Source organism: Mus musculus, chromosome 10 (assembly GCF_000001635.26).
Source record: "Mus musculus strain C57BL/6J chromosome 10, GRCm38.p6 C57BL/6J".
Taxonomy (NCBI): domain Eukaryota; kingdom Metazoa; phylum Chordata; class Mammalia; order Rodentia; family Muridae; genus Mus; species Mus musculus.
The window spans coordinates 98,325,867-98,347,939 of NC_000076.6; the positions used below are offsets into that span (position 1 = coordinate 98,325,867).

The window sequence follows — 22,073 nt, forward strand, 5'->3', positions numbered from 1 at the left end:
CTGTGATTGCAACAGATGTGCTAGTTAGCTCTGTCCCTTTGACCTTTTCACAAATCCTGTTATCCCAATCAGGTGGTGAACAGCTGCTGGAAGAGACTGCCCTTGAGAGTCGGGGAAGAAGATAAGGCTTTAGGCATTTCAGCTTTTGTCTTTACTCTGGGCATTGTGGTTAAGTCAGAGATTATAAACGCAGGGATTTTCAGATTGTACAGTAAACACAGTGCATTAATGTTGAAAAACCCCAAATGTTTCTCTTTCTTCTAAGGAGGAGAATGCTGGCACAGGATGCTGTGGGTAGATGAGCTGTGAACATATTTGAGCCTTCCACTTGTCCCATGTAAAGACTTCATTTGCAGGGATTGATGCTCACTTTTTCTGGCAATATTGAGATTTGTCCACAAGTCCTATCTTTTTACTATGTTTTCTGGATGATGTAAAATCCCGACCGAAGGAGGAAAAACTTACTCAATGGAGAGAACCATAAGCCTAGGGTTTTCAGAAAGACTAGATCACTGCCTCAAGAATCCTCCTGAGGTTCACAACAGTTGTGCTATGGAAAATCCAGCAAGCCTGCCTTTCTCCAGGGTATTGCCACCCTGGAAAACACTCTAGTGCATGACTGGCCAGGAGGAGCAAGCTTTCCTCGTTCCTGGGTGCTGCCACCCAAGAAATCACTCCAGTGTGCAGCTGATTAAAAGATGAGGAAAGGGCAGCATCCCAATGACTGCAGTTAAGCTCTTTCTTCAGAGGCCAATATATCTGTATATGAGATTACATACATGTGAAGCATATTTGTTGGTCCCAAATAGACCAGAAAAAGATAATAGAGCTTACTTTGATTTCACTTCATTGTTATAAAATCCGATTTATGTATCTTTTAAAATGCATGTAACACACAAGGATACAAGGTTATACATAAAATAATGAAAAAATATTCATACATGGAAGTACATGGGTTTTTTTATTGATTAAATCATATGCAATAAACTAAAACAGAGATCATAAAAACGAAAACACCAGAGACCTCACTCTGCTTAATCTCTTCTCCCTAGTTGTTCCCAAAAAGGCAAGGAAAACATTCCTAGCTTTAGTAGTCCAAAAAAAAAAAAAAAAAAAAAGCCTTTAAAACAAACTTCATTTGGGAAAGCTCTCAGATCAAGTCTATGTTAGGGCAGACGTAATGGAACATGAGAGTTTGGAACAAACAGGAAGTGAAGGCTACTTTCCTTGGATGGCATATTCCCTTTATAATTTTTAAACAAAGGACGGGCACTGTCCATCTTCCTCATCCTCACCTACCTAGCACAGCAACCCACTTCACTGGCAGCCATATTGAGCTTTCAGCTAATAATCCATTAAAGCCAAGAAACAAGACCTAGAACAAAGGTGTCATGTAGGAGAAGATGTCTGTAATGAGTTGAAGGTAGCAAGGAGAACTAGAAAAACAAAAGCATCTCAGATTAACTACTCAGAAAAAGGCATCTAGCAGCTGTGTGTGGTCATGGGCGGTTTTGTTGAAAGATTTCAGACCTCAAGCAGAGAAACTGGTCTCCCAACTGAAAACCCAGAGGTCCTTCTAGCAGACACGCTTCATTTATCCATGAGTCTTTCAACTTGTTTTTAAAATAGTGTTAATATTTGCCTAAAGAGTTCATATATCTTGGCTTGGATGTGAGTAAATGTCTTGGGAAATGACAATCTGAGATTCAAAGAACACAGGGGCACAAAGGGAGTAGAAGAACACAGTCAGTAGACAGTTAACCTGAATAACTTGGAGAGAAATGAGCTCCACAGGTTATGGTCCTGAGACTTCCTCTTTTTAAGGATGTATGTTATATATACTTACTGGTTAAGATATAAAAACAGACACATTTATCAGAGTATTTGAAGTATTATATTGTGTGTAAGAATGTTGAATTATTTAACTCTGCCATTCCCTCTGACTGAGAATAAGGAAGAGCTATGGAGGGTGTCAAATTTTCTTATTGACAGTATGCTTTGATATCCAAACATCATGGCTGTGGTTTGAAGGGCAACAATACAAGCATGGCAATTTTAGAGGAGATCACAGGGTGCCTTCAAAGGTTTTTATATCAAGGAATGTAAGTTAGATATTTAGACAGGGAGAGCTTGTAACAATGGTCTTCCTTTCACAATGCTGTGACCCTTTGTCTTAGTTAGGGTTTTACTACTGTGAACAGGCTCCATGACCAAGGCAACTCATAAGGACAACATTTAATTGGGGCTGGTTTACAGGTTCTGAGGTTCAGTCCATTATCATCAAGGTGGGAACATGGCAGCATACAGGAAGATGTGAGGCTGGAGGGGTTGAGAGTTCCATCTCTTGTTCTGAAGGCAGATAGCAGAACACTGGTTTCCAGGAAGCTAGGATGATAATATTCAAGCCCACACACACAACAAGGCCACATCTCCTAATAGTGCCACTCCCTGGGCCAAGTATATACAAACCATCACATCCTGTAACAAAGTTTTTCATATTGTAGTGAACCCAACTATAAAATGATTTTCTTTGCTACTTCATAACTGTAATTTTTTTACTGTTATTGTAAATATCTGTGTTTTCCGATGGTTTTCAGCAACCCTTATGAGAAGGTTGGTTGACCACCAGAGGGGTTGCTACCCAGAGGTTGAAAAACACTGACCTATATAAATTTTAAAACAAAATCATAGTCTGATTACATTTCCACAAAAATAGTTGGTGATCTCAGTTTAACATAAGGTCTTTAAAATTAATTTTAATCAATGTTTCCAGCCTTCTAGCCCTATGGTTTTTATGAACATTGTTTCTTAACGCAAGTACTCTAAGACCCATTACTCTGCTAAGTACCTGCTCTACAGAAGCAAAGACTTGGTTGGCAGCAGATGCAAAGTTCTTTGGTGGAAATACTTCGAATCATAGCTGTATCATTGCCTCAGAAGCTAACAATAGGATTGTAATTCCTGAGTACTTAGTGGTCAGCTCTAAATCTGGTCTGAGCACACTTTGGTCCTAATACCTTGACATCTTGAAATACACCAAGCCATAGCACACCCTGATATAGTCTTCTCTTTGCCATAACATAGAGCTGAGACTGTAACATCACAATAAAAGTTAATAAAAAAGGCCATAGATTATAGAGGGAGCAAGGTGGAGGAGGAGGTGCATCAAAGGAGCTAGAAAGGGTAAGGAGATAATGATGCAGCTACATTTAAATTAAATTTAAATTTTAAAATAATAGAGCACTTGGATTCATCCACACGAGCTTAGGAATCATCCGTAACGCATGTAAATCATCGGTGTGCCACTTACAATAAGGGAATGGGAATATTCTCTACCTCAGGGTATTGGGGGGGGGGGAGAAGAGGCTCCATTGAAATGATATAGCAAGAAGGTTTACCAAAGTGTTTGAAATACTATATATAAGAGTTTAGTATTATGTATCTTGTCACCTGCCCTTGTCCCTAAGAGAAGCTATGACATTCAACAGTTTTACCTTTTGATAACCTTTTTTTTTTTTTTTGAGTTGAGACTCTATCAGATTCTTCTCCCCTGTCACTCACTTTCCAGTATTCACAAAGTAATCCTTTCTTTCCTGTGGTGAAAGAATTATTGAATCTTATAAATATGCTACAAAAAAACTAATAGAGAGGCCAAGCCCAGAGGCTCCTGTCTGTGATCCAAGATTTTAGACATCAGAGGCAGAACAATAAGTTTAAGATCAAACGAGTGACAAATAAAGCCCTGACCAAAAAGAAGAGTCCTTATCCAGCCTGTATCATGGAGCCTCTCCTCCTCTTCTGTCCTTTTCCTCTAACAATTTTAGAACTTCAAGTGTTGCATTAAGACTCCCTGGCAGATCTGGAGTTGATTTTCATGCAGAGTGAAAGACAAGATCTAGTTTCATTCTTCTACACGCAGGTATCCAGGACTATTAGCTGAATAAACCTTACTTTGTCCAGTGTATTTTGGGGAGGGTAGGGGACATTACTGTAGAAAAATGACTGTAATTATGATTACATGTTAGTCTATTCCATTGATACCCATACTTGTTTTATGTCAGTGCATTGCTGTTTCTATAACAATGGCTCTATACTGTAGCTAGAAGTCAGGCATGGAAATTTAAGGGTGGTACTTTGTATGGGTAGGCAACACTGTTGGCGAAAGTCATTGGCTTTCAATTTAAAATGCTAGTACCAGCTGTGGGATGTACCCTATTCGTTGTTTACTAAAGAGCCCCAGAGGCTCCCAAACAGCACAGGGTATTGTCATTGCTCTTGGATGCCTAGTGTAGCTGGATAGTAAAACTATATTGATGAAGATAATGCTCACTTTGAAATCAGGACACACGGAGTCAAGCTGGAAATTTCCTCTCTGCTGCCTAGATTTCCTAGTGCCACATGAAGGTACTGTCATCAGTAATCAAATCTAGCTGAAGACTCTGAAAACTATAAAACCAACCAGCCCGACAAGATGTACCCCACATTAGCATAAATGTTATAAGGGTCATCAACTGCTTTTCTATTGATATTGAGGCCAGCTACACAGTCAAAGCAGCCCAAAAGGGCAGTGGTCAGGAGGCAGTGATCAAAATGGGAACTCATACATGGTCAATAAGCTCACAGTGCCACCCCCTCTGAATTCAAAGTAAGATGATCTAAGTCAGAGAGGACAGACTGGGAGGTCTTTGAGAGCTAAAAAAAAAAAAATGTGGAGGAGTGAGGTGATACACTATTTTCAAGGGACAATACTACTGCAATCAAAAATTCACTGTAGCTGTTGCACCCTGTACAGTAAAGGGAAGGGAAGGAGAGGGGAGGGGAGGGGAGGGAGGGAAAAGGAAAGAGAAGGGGAGGGGAGAGGAGGGGAGGGAAAGAAAAAGGGAAGGAAAGGGGAGGGAAAAGGAAAGGGAAAGGAAAAGAAAAAAAGGAGAGGAGGGGAGGGGAGGGGGGAGAGGAAAAGGGAGAGGGAGAGGGAGAGGGAGAGGGAGAGGGAGAGGGAGAGGGAGAGGGAGAGGGAGAGGGAGAGGGAGAGGGAGAGGGAGAGGGAGAGGGAGAGGGAGAGGAGAGGAAAGGAAAGGAAAGGAAAGGAAAGGAAAGGAAAGGAAAGGAAAGGAAAGGAAAGGAAAGGAGCGAGGGGGAAAAAGGGTGGAGGTGGGAAGGGATAGCAAGAAGAAAGGAGGGAGGGAGGGAGGGAGGGAGGGAGGGAGGGAAGGGAGGGAGGGAGGGAGGGAGGGAGGGAGGGAAGGAAGGAAGGAAGGAAGGAAGGAAGGAAGGAAGGAAGGAAGGAAGGAAGGAAGGATGGATTGTGAGGGTAAAAAGTTGGAAGAATGTGGTCCTCGGAGCTGAGAGGTGATAAGATGGAGTCCCAAGGGGAGACTATTATAATCACAGCTCATTGAATGCAATATGAAATTATCAAAAGTTAACAAACTTAAAATGTTAAGTATATTTCTACGTGCTCAAATTAAAATTTAATTGTGTTCTATAAGAAAAACAACAAAATACTTCAAAGAAACATAATTCCCAGTTGAGAGAATTCTCTCATTGTCCTCATGAGTTTCTTTAAAAAAAAAAAAACAATAAATAGTTGTTAAATTGTAAAATATGTGTAGAGAGATAAACATGTATGTATATATGCATGTATGTACGTAACAACAACTAAAAGTAGAGGCTATAAATTTGAGATCTATCAAGGGGAGATTGTGCATAAGATATTGGCAGATCATGGTACTATTAATTTCAAAAAATAAGAAAATATTATAAAAACACTGGTATAAATACTAACTTTATTTTGACATGTAGTTTCTTGATTTAAAAAGAAAAAAAATTCAAGACTTGGAAAGTAAGAAGTTTTTTGCCATTGCATTTCATCTTTTATTGTAACTTACTTTAGAAACAGCCACTTGAGTAGGTGATTAATTCTTAGCTCCTGCTATCAGCTTTTATATTCTAGAATCCTACAGATATACCCTGTCTTAATATTTTATTATAGGGACACCAAAACAGGTCCTCTTGTTGATTACTAAGATTCAATGGCAGCTCTGCTCTATTTTCATGACCTTATTGAAATTCCAAGTTCTCTGAGCTTTATCATGTTAGAGTCCATAACTTCTCTAAAACCCAGTGGCTTTACCTTTTAAATATTTAAAAAGCTCCCAATCCACTTTCAAAGCCAAAGAAAGATGCATTTGTCATTATTCTTGTGAGATTAACACAAATAAATTTAGGTAGGCCCTAAAGCAAATAAAATCAGAGTATTCAGACAGCCGTATAAATAATTCTGAAAATATAAAAAAGGGAAATCAAAATGTAGTTCTATAGAAATCTGAATCCATTTGATTTATACTCCTACACAAAAAAATCACACTAAAGAATGTTATTCTGTACTCATACTTAAGAAATCAAAGTTGCATTTCACATAAAATACAACAGGTTTCATGTTAGAGATGAAAATATGGCTTAAAGAAATATATTAGATAATAACAAATCAAATAAATACATGTGCATATGTATGCATACACATCTATATGAGACTGTGATGTGTTTATGAATGTGCCATTGAAATTTAAAAAAAAAAAACAACCTGAGCCAATTAGGTTAGATAAGTTTGTTCTAACACGCCTCTAAATGCACCTTGTTTTAGTCAATACATTTAGCTATCTAAATCTTTAGAAAAGGACTACCTGTCCTAACATGTGTGTCTAACGTACCCCCAATGTTTTGCTCAAAGACTGACATTGCTCCCTCCTAAGCCATCTTGATACTTTGCCAACACATTTAAGGCAGCCACTTTCCACTTCCTAAAAGCTAGCACACATAGACTGTTAAAGTACCCAGAGCAACATGACCAGTGTCGAGAGAGCCGTGTGAGCTGTTAAAAGGTTTGCACTTCACTCCAGTCATGCAGGACCTGAGTCCAGAAACAGATTGCAGCTTATGGCTACGAGTCATGGGTAAGCTGGTGAGTCAGGCTGTGACCAGGATCGAAAGGCTTTATCCTTACATATGTTTCAAGCTGCAATGAATAATAAGCCTGCAGCATTGCCCTTTAGCTCCATTTCCCAACTCAGATGTGAATGATCTAATGTCTTTTCTGGCATAGCTCAGAGGTCTGTTGGTAACAAGTCTGCATTGCTGAATGTGTGCAATTTAAGCTATCAGTTGCTTTTGTCTTGGTTAGGCTTTGCCCATCTGATCTGCTTAGGATTAAGAGCTAGCAGAGTCAAAAGAGGTTGTTCAAACGATTAGAAATGTAAAATCTTATACGTGAAAAGTATCTGCCCATAAAGCAGAGATAAATGGTTTGATAGTCTCTCAGACATTCTTTGAATGCATTTCCTAAATGTGTTACTATAGAATGTACTTTGCAAGATCCTAAAACAAATGGACATTATAGATTCTGTCAGACTTTGAACATTTCTCAAGACAGTATCTTCATAGTCTTAATTTACTGATGTAGTAATTCAGTTACTTTAAAAAAATAATAAGAGCTATTGTCATCTTATACCAGGTATGCTGCAATTAGGATGTCACCAACAACTTTGCAGAATCCCATGTGACATATTCCCACCTAGATTCCAGAAAGTAGAGAGTGTCCTTGGGTTGGGGGTGGGTGTGAAAATCACAGGATTTTCTTAATGTTTTCATTCAGTAACCAAAACCATCTAGTGACTCATGTTATTGAAAAACACTCTGCTAAAGATGGCTCATTGCATTACTATTCAGCAAAGTCCACAGAGGCCAAGAAAGGCTGTCCTTAAATATCCGGGCAACTTTCCACAGAGGGTGAGAAACCCCACCCATCCCATAGATTTGTTCAGCCAGGTCCTGGGATGTCACTGGATAGTTGAAAGGATTTCACACGGAGGCCAGGGCATCCACAAGCCTTTGAAGAGGGCCCAGCTGTACCTGCTGCCCGGAAAGCTCACATAAGTGAGGGCTTCCGGTGGCTTGACATTCTCTCCTCAGGATTAGTGGAGACTCAGCTTTGAGCCATGGCTGGGCCTTCCTCGGTCCTAAGGGCAGAATGGAGCAGGGACAACTGAATGTTTGCTAACATAACTGCCATCTGCCACTGTTAAGTCTTATGGTGACAGAGTGCACGTTAATGCCAGATAGACTGAGAACATTCACCATCTGCTCATTGCCCTGAAATAAAATGAACTGGGTCATCTGGATTTGGAAGCCTCACTGGAATTACCGACATCTATTCCCAAAGTTAAGGATAGAAATTTTCCCCCAACTTTACATTGTCCAAGTCACTCAGAGAATTATTTTCTTATAGTAGGAAAATATAATTAGATAATAATTTATATATTAACAACAAAGGGTTTTCTGACACTTGAATTATTATATCGGTAAGCAGCGTTGTTATACATCAATATCCATCTAAATCCTTCTACAGGAAAGAGCAATACTAAATTAGAGATGATGATAACGCTTAACAGATAAAGAAACTTGCCCCTGGGATTCAAAGCCTGACCTGCTGAGTTTGACCCTGGAACCCACAGGAATGGAGGAAGCATGGCAGAACCGTCCTCACACGCCTGCACATGCTCCATGGCAAGCACCTCACATAACTAACACAATATACCTATACTTGTAATCTACATCTATGTCTACACCTATACCTATAATGCATATCTATATCTACATCTATATATCTTAATGACATATGTTCAAGTAGAGAATAAAAAATACATGAACCTTGTTGTTAAGCTAATTAAAGGCTTAGTTCTTTATTTCTAAGTACAGAGCAGAAGTAAATTAATAAAGAATTTCAGCCATCACACTGCAGTTTTAGGATTTAACTGAACCAAAATAGTGAGGAAATATTTTCTTTCCCTCAAGAGAGTGAAATAAAAAGGTAATTCTACTTCTACACTGTGAAATCAGCTCCTGGTTTTGTGTTTTGTTTTGTTTTGTTTTGTTTTTAAACTTATATCTCTCACCTACCAATCAACACTTCTCCTCTGTTCTGATATCTGCCAGTCTAGTAACAGACAAGTTCACTAGCTAGGTATTTAGGTTGGATCTCAGCTGAATAAAGGACATATGAGAGAAGGAACAGGAATAGAATAAATGATAATTTCAATTCATTATATTAGCCATTGACCGGAATTGTTGATCTTTCAAAGAGTATACCATAGCTGACTCTTTCCAAGAGTTTGCTTAAATTATATTAACTTGAAAAGAGAATTAACTACTTTTAATAACTGCTGAGCATCAGTCACAATCATATAGCTCATTTGGACCACCTTTCATGGAGAGGCTTCGAATATAACTAGTGGGGCTATCTTGAACTCCCATGAGATTTGGATTTTAAAATTACCATCCATGAGCTGGATTATCAATAAATTTTTTCCTAGCAATGTCTGTTTAGTGAACAACCCTGGGTTCTGATCTGCTCAGGCACTGAAGGCAAAGCAAGGAATACAATTGTATACAATATCTATTATTATGAAACTTTTAGGGACAGTAGAAATTTAGGCAGTAGAAATTTCTTCAGTTGCTGTTCCTTAAGTTTCTATCAATTTGAGCAGAATGTATTTCCAATTGCTATGAATGTAATAAGCCACTACTGTATGCTATACATTAAGTTATCATTTTGAGAAAAGACAAATAGGTTTAATCTTTCTTATTACTATTGTGTTTCTTTACATGAGACATAAAGATTACACATAAAAGCAAAGCAAAATCATAAACCACATAAAGTATTTCAGAGTAACTACCTTAACTACAATTTAAAGCAGACTTCTAGTTTTCTCTCACACAGTGTCTCATACTCTTCCTACAGCTTTGATCACCTATATAATGCTATTTCTAAGATTCACTTAATATATGTATTTTTATTCTCTAGCTGGTCCTAAAAGCTTCATAATAATAGATATTGTATATGATTGTATTCATTGCATTGTCTTCAGTGCCTGAGTAGATCAGAAACCCAGGATGTTCACTAAACATGCAGAGAGCTTCAAAAAGTATGCCATACTCATAGTCTAGTGAAATATAATTCAAAATAAAGCATAATTTAATTATTTTTCTTACTAACTTTTTATTTATTCCATGGTTTGTGAATATGTGTTAAATCCATATTATCTTATGGATGGATGTTGTTAAAATACGTATAATTTCTGACTGCATTTCTCTCTTGCTGTAGAGGGACAGTATTTAGTTATTAAGTTGTTAAATTATATATCATCATGACTGGGTAGATATCTCTGTTGGTAATGCATTTTCTGCACAAATGTAAGGACAGAGTTTGGAACCACAGAACCCATTTAAAACCTAAACAGGTAGTGAGGACCACTGAGCACAGGGTCTGGGAAAAGGAGTGTCTAAGCAGATAGCTAGCTAGATTAGCAGAGTGGGAAATCTCCCATTTCAACATGAGGATCCACCTAAATACAAAATATGGAATAATGAGGGACACACACACATCGTCAACTTTATACCTCCACATTCATGCTCACACGTATATGCCCACACACATAGAAACAGGCATATATGCATGCATACATAATACATGTATATACAAAATATCATAATATGTAAACACAACATTGCAACATGGGATAGTGTTAAAGAATAAAAGTGGCAATGGAGATTTCACCTACCCTTAGGAGCAAGGGAACAGAAACATCTAAGGAAATTATGATTTTTAGATAACAGAGAACATCAAGGCCAACTGACAGAAAGAAAATTGGTTTTCTGGATCATTCATAAGAAGTAAAGGCTACAGTGAATACTAAGCTGGCCTGTCCTCCCAAAAATGTTTGAAGTTAACATGAAAACTATATAAAAATACTATGTTCCTTGAGGTATTTTGTTTTCAACTTTATACATGTTATATTTCTACATTTTTAATCAAACCTTTATTCTGGATGTGTTGAACACTCTCTCTCTCTCTCTCTCTCTCTCTCTCTCTCTCTCTCTCTCCGTGAAATTTTGTCTTTGTAGCCATTCAATAGATCACAAACTGGATGTTATTTCAGAAGCATCATGCGCAAGTCAGAAGTTCTTCACATAACAATTATTTTCACACATTTAAGAAGATACCAGAAGAGACAAGCATACAAACCAGAGTAGGAAAAGAATCAAACCACATAGTCAAGCTGGGCGTGGTGGTGCACACCTTTAGTCCCAGCACTTGGGGGGCAGGGGCAGGCAGATTTCTGAGTTCGAGGCCAGCATGGTCTACAGAGTGAGTTCCAGAACATCCAGGAATACATAGAAAAACCCTGTCTTGAAAAACAAAACAAAACAAAACAAACAAACAAACAAACAAAACAACATAGTCAAATCATGTTCTACATTTAACTTGTTTTAAAAGAGAACATTTTCCTTTTTAAAATGAGTCACCATAGAGATAGAAGGCAGAAATGTGGCATACAAGTGATATATTTCTTCAGAATCATTAAATATTGTGAGAGGGGACTCGAGCCCCAGGCTACCTTGCCAGCAGAGTCTTGCCCAACACCCGCAAGGGCCCACACGGGACTCCCCACGGGATCCTAAGACTTCTGGTGAGTGGAACACAGCGCCTGCCCCAATCCAATCGCGCGGAACCTGAGACTGCAGTACATAGGGAAGCAGGCTACCCGGGCCTGATCTGGGGCACAAGCCCCTTCAGCTCCACTCGAGCCCCGGGCTACCTTGCCAGCATAGTCTTGCCCAACACCCGCAAGGGCCCACACGGGACTCCCCACGGGATCCTAAGACCTCTGGTGAGTGGAACTTAGCGCCTGCCCCAATCCAATCGTGCGGAACCTGAGACTGCTGTACATAGGGAAGCAGGCTACCCGGGCTTGATCTGGGGCACAAATCCTCTTCCACTCCACTCGAGCCCCGGGCTACCTTGCCAGCGGAGTCGCCTGACACCCGCAAGGGCCCACACAGGATTCCACACGAGATCCTAAGACCTCTAGTGAGTAGAACACAACTTCTGCCAGGAGTCTGGTTCGAACACCAGATATCTGGGTACCTGCCCTGCAAGAAGAGAGCTTGCCTGCAGAGAATACTCTGTCCACTGAAACTAAGGATAGTGCTACCCTCCAGGTCTGCTTATAGAGGCTAACAGAGTCACCTGAAGAACAAGCTCTTAACAGTGACAACTAAAACAGCTAGCTTCAGAGATTACAAGATGGCGAAAGGCAAACGTAAGAATCCTACTAACAGAAATCAAGACCACTCACCATCATCAGAACGCAGCACTCCCACCCCACCTAGTCCTGGGCACCCCAACACAACCGAAAATCTAGACCCAGATTTAAAAACATTTCTCATGATGATGATAGAGGACATCAAGAAGGACTTTCATAAGTCACTTAAAGAATTACAGGAGAGCACTGCTAAAGAGTTACAGGCCCTTAAAGAAAAGCAGGAAAACAGAGCCAAACAGGTAGAAATCATTAAAGAAAAACAGGAAAACACATCCAAACAGGTGATGGAAATGAACAAAACCATACTAGAACTAAAAGGGGAAGTAGACACAATAAAGAAAACACAAAGCGAGGCAACGCTGGAGATAGAAACCCTAGGAAAGAGATCTGGAACCATAGATGCGAGCATCAGCAACAGAATACAAGAAATGGAAGAGAGAATCTCAGGTGCAGAAGATTCCATAGAGAACATCGGCACAACAGTCAAAGAAAATACAAAATGCAAAAGGATCCTAACTCAAAACATCCAGGTAATCCAGGACACAATGAGAAGACCAAACCTACGGATAATAGGAATTGATGAGAATGAAGATTTTCAACTTAAAGGGCCAGCTAATATCTTCAACAAAATAATAGAAGAAAACTTCCCAAACATAAAAAAAGAGATGCCCATGATCATACAAGAAGCCTACAGAACTCCAAATAGACTGGACCAGAAAAGAAATTCCTCCCGACACATAATAATCAAAACAACAAATGCACTAAATAAAGATAGAATATTAAAAGCAGTAAGGGAGAAAGGTCAAGTAACATATAAAGGAAGGCCTATCAGAATTACACCAGACTTTTCACCAGAGACTATGAAAGCCAGAAGAGCCTGGACAGATGTTATACAGACACTAAGAGAACACAAATGCCAGCCCAGGCTACTATACCCGGCCAAACTCTCAATTACCATAGATGGAGAAACCAAAGTATTCCACGACAAAAACAAATTCACACAATATCTTTCCACGAATCCAGCCCTTCAAAGGATAATAACAGAAAAGAAGCAATACAAGGACGGAAATCATGCCCTAGAACAAACAAGAAAGTAATCATTCAACAAACCAAAAAGAAGACAGCCACAAGAACAGAATGCCAACTCTAACAACAAAAATAAAAGGAAGCAACAATTACTTTTCCTTAATATCTCTTAATATCAATGGACTCAATTCCCCAATAAAAAGACATAGACTAACAGACTGGCTACACAAACAGGACCCAACATTCTGCTGCTTACAGGAAACCCATCTCAGGGAAAAAGACAGACACTACCTCAGAGTGAAAGGCTGGAAAACAATTTTCCAAGCAAATGGACTGAAGAAACAAGCTGGAGTAGCCATTTTAATATCGGATAAAATCGACTTCCAACCCAAAGTTATCAAAAAAGACAAGGAGGGACACTTCATACTCATCAAAGGTAAAATCCTCCAAGAGGAACTCTCAATTCTGAATATCTATGCACCAAATGCAAGGGCAGCCACATTCATTAGAGACACTTTAGTAAAGCTCAAAGCATACATTGCACCTTACACAATAATAGTGGGAGACTTCAACACACCACTTTCTTCAAAGGACAGATCGTGGAAACAGAAACTAAACAGGGACACAGTGAAACTAACAGAAGTTATGAAACAAATGGACCTGACAGATATCTACAGAACATTTTATCCTAAAACAAAAGGATATACCTTCTTCTCAGCACCTCACGGGACCTTCTCCAAAATTGACCATATAATTGGTCACAAAACAGGCCTCAATAGATACAAAAATATTGAAATTGTCCCATGTATCCTATCAGACCACCATGGCCTAAGACTGATCTTCAATAACAACATAAATAATGGAAAGCCAACATTCACGTGGAAACTGAATAACACTCTTCTCAATGATACCTTGGTCAAGGAAGGAATAAAGAAAGAAATTAAAGACTTTTTAGAGTTTAATGAAAATGAAGCCACAACGTACCCAAACCTATGGGACACAATGAAAGCATTTCTAAGAGGGAAACTCATAGCTCTGAGTGCCTCCAAGAAGAAACGGGAGACAGCACATACTAGCAGCTTGACAACACATCTAAAAGCCCTAGAAAAAAAGGAAGCAAATTCACCCAAGAGGAGTAGACGGCAGGAAATAATCAAACTCAGGGGTGAAATCAACCAAGTGGAAACAAGAAGAACTATTCAAAGAATTAACCAAACGAGGAGTTGGTTCTTTGAGAAAATCAACAAGATAGATAAACCCTTAGCTAGACTCACTAAAGGGCACAGGGACAAAATCCTAATTAACAAAATCAGAAATGAAAAGGGAGACATAACAACAGATCCTGAAGAAATCCAAAACACCATCAGATCCTTCTACAAAAGGCTATACTCAACAAAACTGGAAAACCTGGACGAAATGGACAAATTTCTGGACAGATACCAGGTACCAAAGTTGAATCAGGATCAAGTTGATCATCTAAACAGTCCCATATCACCTAAAGAAATAGAAGCAGTTATTAATAGTCTCCCAACCAAAAAAAGCCCAGGACCAGATGGGTTTAGTGCAGAGTTCTATCACACCTTCAAAGAAGATCTAAACCCAGTTCTGCACAAACTATTTCACAAAATAGAAGTAGAAGGTACTCTACCCAACTCATTTTATGAAGCCACTATTACTCTGATACCTAAACCACAGAAAGACCCAACAAAGATAGAGAACTTCAGACCAATTTCTCTTATGAATATCGATGCAAAAATCCTCAATAAAATTCTCGCTAACCGAATCCAAGAACACATTAAAGCAATCATCCATCCTGACCAAGTAGGTTTTATTCCAGGGATGCAGGGATGGTTTAATATACGAAAATCCATCAATGTAATCCATTATATAAACAAACTCAAAGACAAAAACCACATGATCATCTCGTTAGATGCAGAAAAAGCATTTGACAAGATCCAACACCCATTCATGATAAAAGTTTTGGAAAGATCAGGAATTCAAGGCCCATACCTAAACATGATAAAAGCAATCTACAGCAAACCAGTAGCCAACATCAAAGTAAATGGAGAGAAGCTGGAAGCAATCCCACTAAAATCAGGGACTAGACAAGGCTGCCCACTTTCTCCCTACCTTTTCAACATAGTACTTGAAGTATTAGCCAGAGCAATTCGACAACAAAAGGAGATCAAGGGGATACAAATTGGAAAAGAGGAAGTCAAAATATCACTTTTTGCAGATGATATGATAGTATATATAAGTGACCCTAAAAATTCTACCAGAGAACTCCTAAACCTGATAAACAGCTTCGGTGAAGTAGCTGGATATAAAATAAACTCAAACAAGTCAATGGCCTTTCTCTATACAAAGAATAAACAGGCTGAGAAAGAAATTAGGGAAACAACACCCTTCTCAATAGTCACAAATAATATAAAATATCTTGGCGTGACTCTAACTAAGGAAGTGAAAGATCTGTATGATAAAAACTTCAAATCTCTGAAGAAAGAAATTAAGGAAGATCTCAGAAGATGGAAAGATCTCCCATGCTCATGGATTGGCAGGATCAACATTGTAAAAATGGCTATCTTGCCAAAAGCAATCTACAGATTCAATGCAATCCCCATCAAAATTCCAACTCAATTCTTCAACGAATTGGAAGGAGCAATTTGCAAATTTGTCTGGAATAACAAAAAACCTAGGATAGCAAAAACTCTTCTCAAGGATAAAAGAACCTCTGGTGGAATCACCATGCCTGACCTAAAGCTTTACTACAGAGCAATTGTGATAAAAACTGCATGGTACTGGTATAGAGACAGACAAGTAGACCAATGGAATAGAATTGAAGACCCAGAAATGAACCCACACACCTATGGTCACTTGATCTTCGACAAGGGAGCTAAAACCATCCTGTGGGAGAAAGCATTTTCAACAATTGGTGCTGGCACAACTGGTTGCTATCGTGTAGAAGAATGTGAATCGATCCATACTTATCTCCTTGTACTAAGGTCAAATCTAAGTGGATCAAGGAACTTCACATAAAACCAGAGACACTGAAACTTATAGAGGAGAAAGTGGGGAAAAGCCTTGAAGATATGGGCACAGGGGAAAAATTCCTGAGCAGAACAGCAATGGCTTGTGCTGTAAGATCAAGAATTGACAAATGGGACCTAATGAAACTCCAAAGTTTCTGCAAGGCAAAAGACACCGTCAATAAGACAAAAAGACCACCAACAGATTGGGAAAGGATCTTTACCTATCCTAAATCAGATAGGGGACTAATATCCAACATATATAAAGAACTCAAGAAGGTGGACTTCAGAAAATCAAATAACCCCATTAAAAAATGGGGCTCAGAACTGAACAAAGAATTCTCACCTGAGGAATACCGAATGGCAGAGAAGCACCTGAAAAAATGTTCAACATCCTTAATCATCAGGGAAATGCAAATCAAAACAACTCTGAGATTCCACCTCACACCAGTCAGAATGGCTAAGATCAAAAATTCAGGTGACAGCAGATGCTGGCGTGGATGTGGAGAAAGAGGAACACTCCTCCATTGTTGGTGGGAGTGCAGGCTTGTACAACCACTCTGGAAATTAGTCTGGCGGTTCCTCAGAAAATTGGACATAGTACTACCGGAGGATCCAGCAATACCTCTCCTGGGCATATATCCAGAAGATGCCCCAACTGGTAAGAAGGACACATGCTCCACTATGTTCATAGCAGCCTTATTTATAATAGCCAGAAGCTGGAAAGAACCTAGATGCCCCTCAACAGAGGAATGGATACAGAAAATGTGGTACATCTACACAATGGAGTACTACTCAGCTATTAAAAAGAATGAATTTATGAAATTCCTAGCCAAATGGATGGACCTGGAGGGCATCATCCTGAGTGAGGTAACACATTCACAAAGAAACTCACACAATATGTACTCACTGATAAGTGGATATTAGCCCCCAACCTAGGATACCCAAGATATAAGATATAATTTGCTAAACACATGAATCTCAAGAAGAATGAAGACTGAAGTGTGGACACTATGCCCCTCCTTAGATTTGGGAACAAAACACCCATGGAAGGAGTTACAGAGACATAGTTTGGAGCTGAGATGAAAGGATGGACCATGTAGAGACTGCCATATCCAGGGATTCACCCCATAATCAGCATCCAAACGTTGACACCATTGCATACACTAGCAAGATTTTATTGAAAGGACCCAGATGTAGCTGTCTCTTGTGAGACTATGCCGGGACCTAGCAAACACAGAAGTGGATGCTCACAGTCAGGTAATGGATGGATCATATGGCTCCCAATGGAGGAGCTAGAGAAAGTAGCCAAGGAGCTAAAGGGATCTGCAACCCTATAGGTGGAACAACATTATGAACTAACCAGTACCCCGGAGCTCTTGACTCTAGCTGCATATACATCAAAAGATGGCCTAGTCGGCCATCACTGGAAAGAGAGGCCCATTGGACTTGCAAACTTTATATGCCCCAGTACAGGGGAACACCAGGGCCAAAAAGGGGGAGTGGGTGGGCAGGGGAGTGGGGGTGGGTGGATATGGGAGACTTTTGGTATAGCATTGGAAATGTATATGAGCTAAATACCTAATAAAAAATGGAAAAAAAAATATTGTGAGAGGGGACTACATTGGAAATTACCATTTTCAAAGTGCTACTAATTTGTAGAATATCTGTTATAATTCAAAAGGCAAGACTTCATAAATTACAGCAAAGAATGTGTATTTATTTTTTAGAAACCAGGCCCACACCCTATCAAAACCTATAAAATTGGGTAATGACCATGAACTCAGCTTCAAAGTTGAGACTCCAAGTACTTGGGCTATGGCAGTTATTATTTCCTGAGTGAGACTTTATGCAGGATCCAGAATTCATTTTCTCTGACCTTCAGCCAAGAGAGGAAGTTGTGTGGGTGAGCAAGTTTAACACTTGCTCTGGGGATTTCTCTCGAGTTGAAGCTAAAAGGATACTATAATTGGTCGCCTCGCCAGGGCTGAACTTAGTACAGTCTCAATTTGGAAGGCTTACCCAAGCCCAGGAGATACCAAGATGATTACACCTTGTGCCCTCGCAGATTTAGGAGAGAACAGCCACTGAAGACCCGTAAGGAGGGAACAGATACAGAGGATGTGCAAGACAGAGGATAAGAGGCTTATACCTGTGTCTGTCACCTTGGAAGTCAAACACGGCTGAGCTGGAGCTCTACTTTAAACTAGCTTATGCTTCTAATCTTCACCAAATTCTTTTTTCTTTTCCTTTCTTCAACTGAGAGTAGAGTACCTTTTATTTACATGTTTATATTTGACCATTTTATACTTGTATACCACATATTGTGATCATATTCACCACCACCTATGGCCTTCTATTATCACCTCCTACTCTGTCTAATGCCTTCTTCTCAACTAGTGCATTTGCTACTTTCAAATTTGTGCATGTATGCATGCTCGTGCATGCGCATGTGTGTGTGTGTGTGTGTGTGTGTGTGTGTGTGTGTGTGTGTGTGTGTGTGTGCATGTGTGTGTGTTTATATGTATGTATATGTACAAGTTGACACAGCTGCTGTTTTTCAATGTATGACAGACCTCTAATTCTTTTTGTTTTATTGTTATGTGCATTGGTGTTTTGCCTACATGTATGTCTATGTGAAAACAGTTTGAGGTGAGCTGCCGTGTGGGTGCTGCAAATTGAACCTAGATGCTCTGAGAAACAGTCAGTGTTCTTAACCACTGAGCCATCTCTCCAGCCCCACACCACTCCCAGACCTCTGATTCTTTAGTGGAAGAATGTTGGGTATATAGTTAAGTGTTTAAATGCCTGGCAGACAGGAAACAAAAAACAATGTTAGTTTTCATTGTTACTATTACTAGTACTTGTTTAATGACATCTATGGAAGATGAAAAGGAAATAAAGTACTAAGTTGTGAGGGATGATAAAAGGGGTAGTGTCTTTTAAAAAATACCCATCTGCATCTCAGGTTGCCTTGGCTCATTTGGCTCCTCCAGTGAAGAAGCCAAGAAACTTTTCCTATAGGAAGCCTTGAGGATCCTGCTATCCCAACAATGCTCCACTGTTTCCAGCTAGATAGTTGGTTGCCAGGTATGCCCAGACTCTTGCCCCTTTCAATTCTTTTTGTTTTTGGTTTTTTTTCCTCTTCCTTCTACTAATCTTTTAATTTATTTTTTACAAAGTCCATTGACAGAAGCCAAATGAAGGTGAGTTCTTTACCTAACTCATACCTTGCGGTCCAGCTTGTTTTAACACCTCTGTAAAGTGCTCTTAAAAAGGTTCAACCTGGTAATCATGGCAGATATGAGTGCCTCTAAGGTAACTCAGAAAAATAGAAAAATAAAAACATTAAGGAAAAATGAGAAAGCCAAAACAAGTCCTTCTTGGCCCAGCTTGAAGGCTGATTGCAGCTTTGTAGAGGAAGTGGGCATAATCTAGATGAACAATTTCCACCAAAATAAAATGTTGGCTATTGGACACTGAGTCATATACTTCTGAGAAATGGGGGAGTTTTATTATTTCCTATGAAAGTGTCAAGATACATAAAGATATTTGCTTTTTTTCAATACCACTGCACTGTGCTTCCAGGGACATTTTCTGAAAAGATATTTTAAAGTTAAAATCCACACTTACTTTTAGGAAGAAAAATGTATTTTCTCTGGCAAGGCTCTATTATAATGTTCTTCCAAAACACCCAAGAAGGAAGGAAAAGAAAAGTTTTACCTTAACAGAAAGAAAAGAAATCTTAAATGTGAAATATATAGAACAATATTCTTTTCATTTAGAATTTGACAGACAGGGCAGGACAAGAAAAAAAAATTATGTCTTGAGTTGTTAACATCCAGCTTCCTAGTTTCCGTATAAGTTATGGAAAGATAAATTTTGTAGCAAAATGTTTCTGTTCTACTATCTTAAATGGAGGTCAGTATTTACAGGATTTTTTAAATAAGGCTTAGTATCCCAAAGGCTTTGATAGCTTTCCCAATCCCCCACCCACCCTTATCTGCACCATTCATCCTACCCAGACTCTCTTCAACACTATGACTAGTAAGAATACCCATGGTGCTTATTACACATTGACTCACCCAGTCTCATTAAGCACTTCCTCCAGTCCAGGAGCTCAACACTGTATGTAAATAGATGATCAGTATAGCTAATGAAATACAAAGAAGACAATGGCGTGGGTATTATTTATTTTGGAGGAAACAATAGCAGAGTTGGTAAATAGACAGCACAGAGTAACAGAACGAAAGATGGAGTTGTATTTAACAATTTCAGTCACTGCTAAAAAAAAAATACCTGAAGAGGAGCAAGCACAGTTTCAAAGACTTCAGTTCATGGTGTGTCCACCCCATTACTTTGTGGCTTCTGGAATCACAAAATATCATGGTAAGGATATGTTGTAGGGAAAGCTTGGTTACCTCTATTTACTAAAAAGACAGAAGGAACTGAGGTCACACTATCCTTGTTAATGTCATGCCCAGATGACTAAACTTCCTTCTACTAGCCCTGACTTCCTAGAGACACCCTATTTCTTAATACTGTCATAGGTTGGGGAATCAAGCCTTCAGTTCATAGACTTTGGGAGACACTTCCAAATATAGTGATTATCAAAAGTGACCTGTAGGCATTTTGCATGAGAATAAATGACAGTGTAATTCACTCAGATGTGAATTATCACAAAGGAGGGCTTTATTGCTTGGAGACATCAAAATTTCTAGTTAGTACCTGCTAAGTTTTCTCTGTTAAGTAGGCAGGTCTTTATGTCACTAGGCAATTAGGTAAAGGTTAAGGAATATTAGAAAGATAAATTGAGAGATAAATTGGCAGCCATTTGCCTATAAGTAGCATTAAAATTGGTAAACCAAAATGGCTCTTTCAAGTGGTAAATGGGAAGAGCAAAGGATCCAAAACTGAGCTCTGAAGTATTGACAAGAGTTGAGAAAAAACAGGCAGCAAAGTAGAAGAAGAAATTACAGGTTGTCCATAAAATGACAACCAAGAAGCCAGAATTCTTAAAAAAAAAAAATCAGTGCAAATCAGTGCATCTCAATGTATCAAGAATATTAACTATGACAGATACTGATTGTTGTAAATATCACCAGTTTGCAGCAGTGGATTGAGAGGAGGTCATTGCTAACCTTTTGAGGAAAATGTTTCAATAGAGTAGTGTGTACCTTCTTATTAGGCTGTTTCATTATGGCCATCATGGCTATACACTCAGAACTTGAGTCTTCATTACTATATTCCCCATGTAGATATATGGCAGATCTTCAGTTCATACTTGCTGAACTCCAAATTGAATAATAGCCTTGATAAGTGCTTTGTATTGTGACCTTAAACCCAGATGGATAACTCTAAAAGGCTTCTAAAACTCTTCATGAGCAGAGTAGACTGATGGAGACTATCAAGAATTTTAGAACTGGTCACAAATTCCTAGGTCCTCTTTACTCCATGGTGCATTTGACTTTCCCTCCTGGACAATATATTTGCTTCCATCAAAGAATGAAATGGGAGAGGAGGTATCACAGTCTAACTCCCAAGATTAGATCACAAACGGTAACATGATTTTCACTTGGCTCTTTATCTCAACACTTACCTTTGAGCATGACAGTTGTGGCTCCCTTTCACTGACCCTGAGGGAGATACCACATGGAAAACTCCAGAAGAGTGAGTCATAGGATCTCAGCTCTTCTCAGTCCAGGGGCCAATCAGATGAATTAGGGAATTCTGGGAGCACCACTCAACAAGACCAAGTCAAATCATCAAAGTATCAATAACTAATAAGATGATTGGTGTTTAATGCTGTAAAGACTAAGAGGGGTTTTTCTATAGAAACAAATAATAAAAGAGACACTAG

The 22,073-nt window shown here is 39.1% G+C and overlaps 1 long non-coding RNA gene across 1 annotated transcript in view; it reads right to left on the reverse strand.

The window, feature by feature from the left end:
- Positions 1 to 22,073, reverse strand: part of Gm8633 (predicted gene 8633) — a 51,941-nt gene that overhangs the window by 25,940 nt on the left and 3,928 nt on the right. The window contains exons 2-4 of the long non-coding RNA NR_045179.1: positions 20,513 to 20,581; positions 20,299 to 20,366; positions 19,847 to 19,936 (exon numbers count right to left, since the gene is read on the reverse strand). This is a non-coding gene — a long non-coding RNA (predicted gene 8633). The remainder of the gene's footprint in view (positions 1 to 19,846; positions 19,937 to 20,298; positions 20,367 to 20,512; positions 20,582 to 22,073) is intronic.